The sequence below is a fragment of the Manduca sexta genome, chromosome 22 (genome assembly GCF_014839805.1).
Source record: "Manduca sexta isolate Smith_Timp_Sample1 chromosome 22, JHU_Msex_v1.0, whole genome shotgun sequence".
NCBI classification, from domain to species: Eukaryota; Metazoa; Arthropoda; class Insecta; order Lepidoptera; family Sphingidae; genus Manduca; species Manduca sexta.
In genome coordinates this window covers 4,687,234-4,700,054 of record NC_051136.1, presented here as the reverse complement: position 1 = coordinate 4,700,054, position 12,821 = coordinate 4,687,234, and positions in this window count along the sequence as shown.

Here is a 12,821-nt window from a genome sequence, read left to right as displayed (position 1 = left end):
CTATATATACTGTTATATGAAGCTGAAGAGTTTAGTTGTTTGTTTGAACGCGTTAATCTCAAAAAATACTCAACGGACCTCGATGAAATTCGGTATGGATATACTTAAGTAGTTTCAGACCCCGGGAAGGAAATATGCTACTTTCTATTGCGGGAAAATATATAGCGGAACTTATATTCCGGAAAATTCTTATTCACGGGCGAAGCCGCGAGCAAAATCCAATATGTAATAAATTTGGTAATTTCTAGTATTTAATAATAAGATATAAGGTCAGGTGGGGCAAGTGCGCCGACGGGGTAAGTGCACCTGCCCTAAAAAAATCGAAAACTATTGATGTTATAGAATTACCGCAATCTTATATCTATGCTACTAACTGAAATACAGTTCCACTAAAAACCATAAATGGCTCTGTTCATTTTAATACGATTTATTCGCCATTTTATTTTAAGTGTCGTTTAGACCTGTAAACAGAGATGACCCCGTGAAAGATAACATCAAATATTTTAAGATATTTAACATATTTCTGTAAACCAGCAAGGTGAGTACATAGTTTAAACCTTTTATTTTAACTTCCTGCCTGAATTTTATTTATATATACTAAAATAAAGGATTGTTAGCAATGCGAACAATGTACCTAAAAATTGTCGAGTAGGGCAAGTGCGCCACAGTTACTAGTCGTATGGCGCACTTGCCCCTGAACCATATATTACCAACCTTTTTTGAAAATATGTTTTACTAATATGAATTATTATTATTAAAATTTTATATTGTATTTTGTTTTGAGCCGACTTAAATAAAAGGGCGTATTAGTTAATTCGTTTTTACAAAAGAAAAATGAAATACCTTGGTCTAGAGCAACTTTACGTGACGAGGTTGCAACTGTTCGATCAGGCACGTTATCTGGATATAATGCAGCTAAAACATATTAAATGTCATAAGGCCAAATTCTAAGTAATTGAGTTATAAGGCATTCAAAATTGTTAATTCCTACATTTTTGTATGTTTTTTTTTAGTTTTTAGAAATAAAATGGATTTTGTATTAGGGCTACCATTTTTTTATTCCAACATATCCGCACACAAAACTATAATATTAATACCTAAATATAGCAAAAAAAAAATCTAAAATGTTTTGAAGCCCTGATTTACAAACATATGGCGCACTTACCCCGAATTTGATTTGACAGCCATAGTTTGTTATAATATTGAGTGATTAAAAATTATCCAAGAGCAATGTGAGTAAAACTTATTTCTCAATGGACTAAAATGAGTGTTTTCTTTATAATGTTCCATATTGGCGTTTTTTTACACAGGCGCACTTACCCCATTTCCAGAGGCAAGTGCGCCTACTACCATTTTTTACTTTGAGCAAAATATTATTAATTTATGGTCCGATTTCCTTGAATGGCTATAGGTTGTTATCACAAAATACCAAATATTCTTAAATTAATAAAATTACATTCTTAAGTCAGCACAAAAAGAAATTATTTTACATTGAATCCAGCTATGAAAATTTTATGGCGCACTTCCCCCGACTGACCTTAATGTAAGGTTACTTGATTGTTTGATTCAACAATATTTATAAAAAAGGAAGATTGTTTTTCGGTGGCAGTTAGTCAATTTTATATTGTTTTCTGCACACTTGACAATGGAAGCGTTTTTTAGAGAGTTGTCGATCAACTAACACAAGTATAGCAGGCTGGTATAATTATTAAAGATAATTACTTTATACTTGAAGTGTTTAATTGCATCACATGTACATATTTATAATTGAAATATAATATCTCTCTTCATAGTATTCTAACACCTACCTACCATACCACAACTAAACAATTACCTATTACCTACAATTACCTATGTACATTTTTTAGGTCTGCTAAACCCAAGGAATAAACATATTGGGGTGAAATTTGGTACTTACACTTATAGGCCATGTTTTGAATTAACTTATAGGAAAAATACATACAGTTTTCCTATAATAGTAGGACAGAGTGACTTTCATTTCCGTACACGTATTCCACGTGGGTGAAGCCGTGGGCGGTTTATGGCTTTATTTCTAAAAAACAAATCCGAACATACAGAAATCTTCACAAACTTTCACATTAGGGACAAATTACACAAAATCATTATAAATTGTAGTCTATGTGTTATTCTGATGTATAACCAATATTACTCTAAAGTCTCATCCAAATTCGTTCAGTAGTTTTTTCGTGAAAGGGGAACAAACATACATACATCCATATATCTATCCTCACACATTTTGACATTTAAATTATTAGTAGGACGTAAGATTTAGTATGTATATGTGTATACAATATGCAATATCAGTATCTGCTTAGAAGTTTCGATCTATAATACCATATATTTATTTCATAATCGATAAGAGTATTTTGTAATGTGTCTCTAGTCAAAACTCTAACTTATAGGGTTATGAGCATATAGTGTATTCTATATACCATTTAAAATATCAAAATGTTTGCTATATTGGGCACGTTGTGTTTCTAATAGCGGTTATTTCGATTTGGCTCGCTGCAAAATTGACTTCATCACTAACAATAACAAAAGCACCGCAAAATTTAATACATCCGCGTGTTTAGTTTTGCTCGTTGGTTCAAAATTGTTGCGATTAACATAATAATGATTTTTAAACTCAGTTTTGATAGTAACTGCGTAATTTTAATGAAGGGATATGTAAAGGGAAAGTTAGTTAGGTATAAGGGATTCTAAATATAAGGAATTTGAAATATAGAGCGGATTAGAGTTAATATAATAGGAAATAATAGAGGGATTATCTAAAGATTAATATTGCCTTCGTCATTTTATCGACAAGATACCCTTTGTTTGAATATTAAAGTTTTGTGAAGAGGACATTATTTGGGAAGAATAAACATTGTTGACAAAAATCCATTGAAATATATTGCATACTTACTTATAATTATATATCAGACGTAGATGTAAGAATTAGGTAAAATAATATCAAATCTTTATAACAAATATATTTTAGTTTGTTAAATCAATAACATCACCGAAAATTTATAATTAACGAAATCATATAAACCTATTTCAACCTCTACAGTTAAATGGAATTCGCACAACTGCTTCGGCCTGCAAAAACCGCATATGTGTGGTGCAAAATTATTACAGTCAAGCGGTAATAATGAAATGAGCATTGGACATTGCAGTTTGCGTTATCATGAAGCCAGTGTGCCGTGGTTGTGCTCTCAGCGCCTATTTAGAGCTCATTGCGGAAGCAAATGAAGCTGCTATGATGCCAGAACTTGACAGGATTTCATATGTCTCAGTCTCGAATTTAAAAAGATTTCTTTCTTTTATTGAACATAATGTGCTAGTTTATATATATATTGTCTGATTTGTCTACATAATTTTCAACCGTATGTAATAAATAAATGCGTTAGAGAGTAACAAACTTTTACGGAGAATTCTTTGCCTTAATTTTTTATATATGTAATACTTATGTAATCTCAAAGAAAAAAACTTTACCTTAGAAAATTGAAGCTGCAATTAGAAACTTTTTATGGAAATACTAGAGGTAAACACTTACGGTAATAAACTAGCATATGAAACTGCTCTTAATTCTTCCTAAATTATTGTTTAAGTTCTCCATGGATAATATCATTAAGGTATGATTTACAATATGAGCTCATAAAATTTATCCGTAGCCGCATATTGTAATAACATTCACGAAGTAATTACTAGTCCACAAAATAGCTCTCTTAGACTGTATAAACTATCTAGTCGATCAGCTGGCGGCGAGCCAACCCAGAGGACCCGGCTTATGCCCTGCAGTGGTACATTTTGCGTAATATTATCTCATCCTGCAGATTTGTCTTGATGGTGTAGTTGTTGGTACGACTGCAGTGCTGAAGTCTCGGGCTTGATCCCCCGGGTCGGGCAGTGATATTGTGATTTCTATTCAGTATTGAGCCAGATTCTAGAATTTGTGCCCGATATGACGATAGGCTAATTGGGTGTGGATCGGACTGCCCAGACGAATATTTTCTAAAGTACTGTGTGTTCTTTTTAATTATCGCTTGCTTTCGGTAAAGGAAAACATAGTGTTGAACTTGCATACCTAAAAGATCTCAATAGGAATTTTGAGGGTGTGAAGTCTATTATGTAAGAGTGGTAGACTAGGGCCTAATCCCTTTCAATAGTAGAGGTGGCTCGTGCCCAGCAGTGGGACAGTATATAATACAGGGCTGATATTATTATATATTATGGCAATAGGCTCGCTCTTATCACATCATGGGACGGAATACGCACGACGGACAGTGGTTGCACCACCGCCTCTGCCTACCCTCTTGTGTATAAAAGGCGTTTACGTGTTTTATCTCATCCATTAGTATAGTCTTAATTAACAAACATTTCATACAAAACCCCGTAATGAAGAGCAAGATACCTTACGAGCGTAACATGTTGAAAAAGTAGGGCTCGCCATTCATAAAGTGATTCAACCGTTGTGGATGCTGTTACACAAATAGAAGGGAGGTAATGGAGTGCCGAGCACTCGTAATTTGTAAGGAGCTGAATTAAATTGCCCCCCGAATAATGATACGGCCTCGTGTTAATAAGCTGGAATCACGGAACTCCTCGCTCCGAACAGATATTCTACCGGCGTTGCTTTTTATTTGATCTTAACATTCAGGTATTAAATGTTATTGATGCTCGTGTGGGTTGGAATTTGGGGTTTGATGTTTGCAAATACGTAATTATACTGTCGGTGGATTTTACATAAATTAAATGTGTAGATTTTTTAATTATAATATTATGAGGCGGAAGACTGGCGAAATGTGAGTGCCCTGGCTGCCCCTCTGCCTACCTCTTCAGTAATAAATTGGTTAAATTTAATAAAGAAATAGGAATAAGGTTCTGGACAACAAGTGCATCACAAAAGTCGTTATTAAAACAACGTAATGTCGTTTATTATTATGAATGTTATTACCTGTTAGGTATTTCTTGTTTGTTTTGTCTGCTTGTGATTGGTTTAGTAAGAGCTTTACACTTGTATCTCAAGATATTGCTTGTACTTAAGAGCTGTGTGAGGTTGCGAATCACTTAGTTTTTTACTTTTCTGACGATGTCGAATACATCGAAATAAAACTAGTAAATATTTTTTTCCCGACGTTTCGAAGACTGCAGCCTTCATGATCACAGGGTGGACGTAATTATAGGTCGTCTGACAATCCACAAATATTTTACATTTATAACATTTAAAAAAATAACTGACTACCGTCCGGTCAAAGCGGAATAAGTTTACGGTGTCTAGAAGTCTGGCAGCCGGTCTTTTCAGGACCGAATTTTTTTTTATTAGTTTTACAAAACTGGTTATATACAATTGGAAATTCCTAACATACTTCGATGTCTAAAATTTGCGTGAACATAAGAAATCATGATGCAGTTACATATAAAAAAATAAATTGGTAAATAAAAATAATTACTGTATGTATACGTTCCATTTGCACAACATCGGCTACAACAAAATGGCGGTCGTATCAAAACCATTAATAAATACCGAATACCCAATATTTGTCGTGCATTATCGATGCAATAGAAATATAAAATTTAACGGAAATGAATATGAAAACGAGAGCATTTGTCATAATCATAATCGTATCCGGATGGTAGGTGCGCGCGGTTGCGACCGGATGCGTTCAAATGAACAGTATCCGGCTCATTATTACCTTATATGTATCGATTTGTTGTATCCGTCTATTGATTTCGAATAACCGCGATTTAAAACTGTCGAAGCGCGTCAGTTTAATGATTTCTGTACAAGATTGCTTTACAAAACACTTTAACGAATCTGTTTATCAATGACTGCAGTATATAAAGAAGTTAAAACTTGCTATAAGATCTAAATCAGGATGTTGGTAAGGAAAGTGAATCCCTGATGACGAGTACTATGTACAATCAGCAAAGTTCGCGGTCGACCACCCTAAGGGTCAAAATAACTTGGCAAATTTGTTTTACTACGTTTGGGAGGCGGGGTTTGGGATCGATTGCATAGATCGATATCAGTCGTAAGTCTGCTGGCTACCTGCAATGACGTTACGTAACACTACCGAACCGCTGCTGAGTGTATAATAGAAAACGAAATTAAAATTGATGCGCGCACGTCTATGCTATGACGATAATTCCTATACTTGTAAGATGCATATCGTCGGCGTAAAGAACGTAATAACAAAAGTTTTATAGTTTGCAGACAATCGCGATTTACAGTGTTTTTATTGTTGAATTTGTTGGCATTATTTTTTAATAAATGAGAAACGACATTACGTTAATTATTTTATATCATATTATGTGCCTGATTACCTTGTTTTTAACTTTTTACAAACCAAACTTTATGTTGTATTTAAAAAATAATCATTTTAAAGCAATTTCCGCCATATTTGTCACAACTATATTTTGTAAGTAAATTATGATTAGCTACTTTTTAAGCCGTTTTTAGTTTTCGGTCTCTTTAAACCCATAGTCTATAATTAATTTATTAAATAAATTCAATGGCTGCATAATATTATGATTGAATTTTGAATCGTAAAAATTTAAACTGTTCAGTTTATTCAATTCGTTGAATAATTCATATTATAATAATAAATCATAGTTAATAGATTTCATTATTTGAATTGTTATTTAATTTAATTTCAAAAACTTAGACGATAACATTTTATTCCAATCTCTGTATTTACAAATATGTATTAACATTAAAGTTAAAATAATTGACCTAAAATTATTAGCTATTGGAGATATTGTTTTTTTTTATTTCCTCTTAATGATCTTTTTTTATCTTAAATATGAATAGTTTTTGAGTTAATAACGAAATACCTTTTTTCATTCTAATTTGAACTATTTAACACCTTTTTGAAGTAGTTAATTGGACTATTTATCGGTATGCAGCGATTATTATTTATTGAATTTGAGGCGAGTTTAAAGATTTTATGTGTAGGCGGTAATATGCTTTTATTAGAGTAATATTGAAAGGCCAACATTTTTATTGCTGCAGATGTTGTTGGAAAAGAATAAATATATCACATAAAAATGGTTTGTTAAAGAGCGCATTTTTATCAATGTTTGTATTGACACCGGTCTTACGTGGACGCATTTATCGTTAAACTGAGTCTATTGTTATGCTATTGAATTTAGAGGCATTTAAAGATTATAAGTGTAGGCGATGATTTGAATTCTTATTACAGTAATATTTGCAAGGCTAACATTTTATTGCTGCACATGTCCAGTTTGTTAATTTTAGTTACTTTCTTTAGCCAATTATTTAGTTTTCGCTCAGTTAAAACCCAAAGTCTATAATCAACTTACAGTTATTGATTTTATTACCGATTTAATAGCTGCATATTATGATTGAATTTTGAATTATAAAAATTACTTAAACAGTTCAGTTTATTTAATTCGTTCAATCATTAACATAATCATAAATTATTGTTATTCGTTTCATTATTAGAAATTATTATATTTTTTCTCAATTTTTTTTATGCTTTTTGAACATTTTATTTACTTTTTAAAGGACATGTCCGTTTTTGTATGGGCGCTGGTTTTTGTTTCGAATAAATTCCAACCAACCTCAAACTTATTGAATAATAATGTGCCAAAATTAGTAACTTGGAGTCACTACAATAATAATTTTAGACCCTTCATTGATAAGAAAAATAAGAAAGAAAAGTCATGGCTGAGTAATTCATACAAATAATTTCACGATTCGTCAAAAGATATAACTACCTGTTTTTTTTACATAAATAAGTATTATTATTATCCTTTGCGGATATAAAGGGAAAAATTTAAAAAATAAGAAAATTTGAAAAAAAATTATATTCGCAGTAATTATTTTCAGAGATAACTAAACAAGATTTTTGATTACTTAACTTTTTTCGGGATGCCTTCCAAATGTAATAACGTTTATATTTGCAAAGAGTTCATTTTAAGTGTAATATTTAAAGTAAATATTTTTTTTTAAAATCTCACAATCAAATCTTTCAAATAAAATGATTTATTTCAATAGGCTCGTTTTGTGAACCAGTCGATGAGGCTCACGCACATATCGCTACGATATATAATTATCAAAAGTTAAAATCGATATAGTAGATAATATATTTGCAATACCAACAAATAATGAGATACACATGTAAAATGAAATTTCGTAGAAAGTCCATGTAAATAAAACACATTTTTTTGTTACTTCAGTGATATGATTTAATTGTATTCATTACAAGTTTGATACGCTCAGCAGGCAGGTTGAGTAGAGTGTGCGCTCTGGATTGGTTAGCGATGGAGCTCTCATCCGCATCCTAGTGTATCCATCGAGGGACAGTGGTTCTCTGTAATACAATTTAATTATATATTAATTACTAAAATCTATTATTCTAATAATATTTAAACGTAATGACTACAGTGCCAAAATAATAAAATTTATATGGGAGCAGAACGCCAGTGCGGCCGACACAAAATACGTGGGTCAAGTACGAAATAATCCAAATTAAGTAAAAAAAAAAATCAGGTCTGTTTTCCATAATTGCACACATTTTACTGAGATAAAAATCCCAAATTGCATTAAATCGGATTGTAATTCTACTTTAATTCAGTGCTATATATTATGTAGTTGTAAAAGAAACAATAATAACAGAAACCTCTGGGTTAAACTGGGTGGAACTTAAACGTCTATAAGCGGATCTTACAAACGCGCCGACATAGTTAATTACTCTAGTAAGAAATCATAATACCACTACTTAAAATCTTTAAACTCATCTAAATTCAATAAACAATGGACGCCGCTTTCCGATAAAGGCGTCGACGTGGAACCGGGGTTAACAAAACATAAAAAATGTCGTCCTCTAACAAAGACCCTTGTTATGAGAAATCTGTACACTTTTTAAACTGCACATGTGCAGCAATAAAAATGTTGGCTATGCAATATTACTGTAATAAAAACAAATTACCGCCTATACATAAATTATTTATACTCGTCTATATTTTTGGCATTAAATAAAAATTATTAATATAGGAGATAGAATTTCGGGCGTCGTGACTTCTTTAAATTGGAAATTTCCTCCATATTTCTTAAATATTAATATTTTTTAAGTTATCGAAGAACCTCTTTATCCTCTTAATAACAATTGTATTTTTTAAGTGCCAATGAACACTAAAGATTAATTTTCTAGACGTCATGTTATCAAAATCGAATGAGCTATCACTCATATTTTTGGATCTTTATAATACATAAATTGACACCTTTTTGAGCTTATTGACTGGACTAAAAGGCTTACAGGCCTGTCTTAATATATTCCCAACATTTAATTAGAGTTTACTATTAAAAGTCGACGGTAAAAGTTACGCTTAATGCTACTGCTGTTTCAATATCGAAAACTTTGAATTTTTAACTGAGATTAAGAAAAGATAGGTAACACCTATAACTATAGTGAGTATACCCGTCGAAGTAGTTTATTTTTGCATTGAGTACTTTTTAGTTTTCCAATTATAATTCTTTTCAATATTTTGACATTTGATTATAAGTAAAGCAACTTAAATAACATACTACATAGATTACTACAAGTATGATTAATAGCACTATGTTAATTTTTTGGCAAATAAACACACCAATGACAGTAACCATATTTGACCCTATGATAGATAGGATAACTTAAGGATTAATATAAAATATAATAAGTAGCATATTGAAGTCTGTTTTACACAATTAAAGGAATAAGTATTCATCAAAACTCAATAATATTATAATTATATTTAAAACAGCTTAAAAAGGTGGTGGTTTATGTTGGCTTTAAATATAATTAATTATGATGACCACAAATTAAAAAAAAGCCATAAACCGCGATTTTCTCAAAACTGCAAAATTTTAATTATTAGTTCTCTGCGCTGACGATATTTTTCCCACGCATATTAACGTCCACTAGTTAAAATTAATATTAAAAAATTATATAGTATAGTATGACTGATTTACTTACCATAATATTTAATTCCCGGAATATATAATCCATGGTGCAGTAGTCACAGGACAGGTCGGCGACTAAGTAATTAAGAGTCCAGTAAACGAACATAAGTCTACGTAGTGGCAAGATATTGGTGTCCGTAAACGAAAAAATAATTGTGAACAAAATACTACTGGTACTCAATAGTTGCGTGCGCGTCGTCAATCAGTAAAATACAATTAAAGTAAACAAAAATAGTTATCTGCTGTTCCTTTCGCACATCTCCAAAACTGTCGTATTTGGTGAAATATGAGACGGGGGCGTGTCTAAGTATCTCGAGACATTAGACCGGTCAAGCAAAATGTGTTTGGAAGTGTACTAGCACGAACTTGGCCGATTGTACGTATTCTTTTTTTGAATAATAAATGGATTTTTTGGAAGTCTCATCCATTATGTACGCTAGTTTTCCTTCCTACTTTGTACATATCCGATATATTTTCTCTGTAAGAACGATAGTCGACAAATCAAACAAAGTTGCTTAAGCCTAGTAGAAAGCGGGTTTAAACTTGAATACAATCAGATTTAAAAGACAAATTTCGAAACTGCATTGCATGACGAGAAAGGATAAAATCGCCAACACACGCTTACATAACACCATCCACTTTCTGTTTAATTAGAGAGTTTTCTTTTATTATACTGCCAAACTACCGGAATAATATAAGCAAGAAGGGACCATTTCCGCGTTGTAAACGCACGCAGCACACTTATTGGTTTACATTAACACTCTCGTAGTAATAACGTTATCACAAATGTCTGTTCTCAGGAATAAAACGCACGTGGCACGCGGTAATGAGTGGGCGTTAAGAGCTAGGGGTCGGATATTGTCGCATCGTTACCGGTATTGATTTTATAATACGTTTTTTTCATATACCGGTATTTTATCGAGTCAGGCTGTAATAGGGAAGATTTTTGATAACATTTTTCGTGTTAATATTGAAACTATATTTTTTAATTTATATCCATTATTTTAAACCTCGACATGGCTGAATATAAGTTATTAATGCCGCAACGCGTTTCGAAACATCAATACTCAATAACTCAAGAAAATCGCTACTTTCCTGTAAATATTCGAGCACAGCCATAACTCATACGACGCCCGAGTCGAGTGTGTCGGACATCCGAGAGATCCGTGAAAAGGACCGCATTCATCCGGAACTCGGCTGCGCGTAGCTTAAAAATAATGGAATATCCCGTTTGGCCCCTCTACTATAACATTACAGATAATAGTTAATTAAAATATCCACAGCATAGTGCGTCCGCGTGAAATTATTTCTGCGGAATGGAGCAATGAAAGGGAGTAAACGATGTGCGCATTGAATGAAAATACCGCTTTATTCGTATTATGTAAACGTTAAATGCATTTTACGCACTAGTGGTCGTGCAGTTTGCTTTAATTTTACACTGGCTACGTATAAACGCCTGTGTCCTCTAAGGGATAGACTATTTCACCTATTCTTTCAGATTTTATTCCTGTTTCTTTATATCAGTCTTATTAGTTGAATTGCATAGTCTTTTTAGAAAATTAATTTTATAGTTCTTTCCCGGAATATAGATTCTTTTGTACCATTTTTTTTATACTGGCATTGTAGTGATCCAACTTGCACTTAATGGTAAGTGGAGTGGGGTCCAATAGAATGTCGACTGACGAGAGATGATTACCTCTCGGCAGTCGACACAATTATGCCGGCCTGTTGGAAACGGATATACACAGGCTGATCCAGGAACGCGACACACTTACGTGGGCCACTATGGCGGGTTTTAACACCTTTATGGGATAAATTAATCTAGGATAAGTTTTCTTCAGAATGCGGTCATCTGTTTTTGCTATCACTTTTAACCACATATAAATAAAGATTCGCACATATGTATTAAATAGTACAATAATAATATTTCATTTATTTGTATTCATGATTTATGTTAATAAATCTATTTACTTCTCACTTCTGCCGAGTAAAATGTAAATAATTCTTCGCAAAATCACGTTAAAGTTGTAGAAAGGTTACATGTCAACTCGAAGTTATCTTCATTGGAGATCTTTATTTGACCTGAGTTTAGTGGAGTTCTATGTGATCGACTTCTAAAGGCTTCCTAGGGATTTCTTAAGTATATCACATTTAACTTTTCTGGCGAACTTTGTCCTGGTACTAAAGGACCTTTTTAAGTTAGAATTCAGTTTGGGCTACTTATTATGTCGATCAACCTGTAGTAAACGAAATAAAATATATATTATGTTTACATAACTTACTTATAAATGTGTACCTATTTCTTATATATATAACAAGTAATGATTTTCTCTAGTATTCACAGCAATATATAAGAGAAAGCGACTTGGCGCACATTGACGGCCGTTTATTTTAAAGTGAAAAATAGTAACATACGTTAATGGTTTTTTATTTTCTAGTTATTTTGTATTATTATGTTTTATTTACAATTACAAGAACAAAGATTAGATTCTTCGTCTCTTAAAAATCTCCTATATGGTCATTCCGGGCCTACTTAAGTTACTTTACTGTAATCTTTAATTAGGCACAATTTTGGTACAACAAGGGCACTCATTTTTCACCATGTGTGTTCCGTCTCATAATAGAGGGTGAGCCTGTCGCCATATTGGGCACAAATTCCAGACCCAGAGCTGATACTGAACAGAAAATCGAAAATAACTAGTGGCTGTACAATCTAGGTAATATAACGGTACATTATTGGTGGTAGGATATATTTTATATCCGCCTGGATAGCGACCTTACACAAGGTGTTAAAACCCGCCATATTGGCCCGTGTAAATGTGTCGCGTTTCGGAATCAGCTTGTGTATATC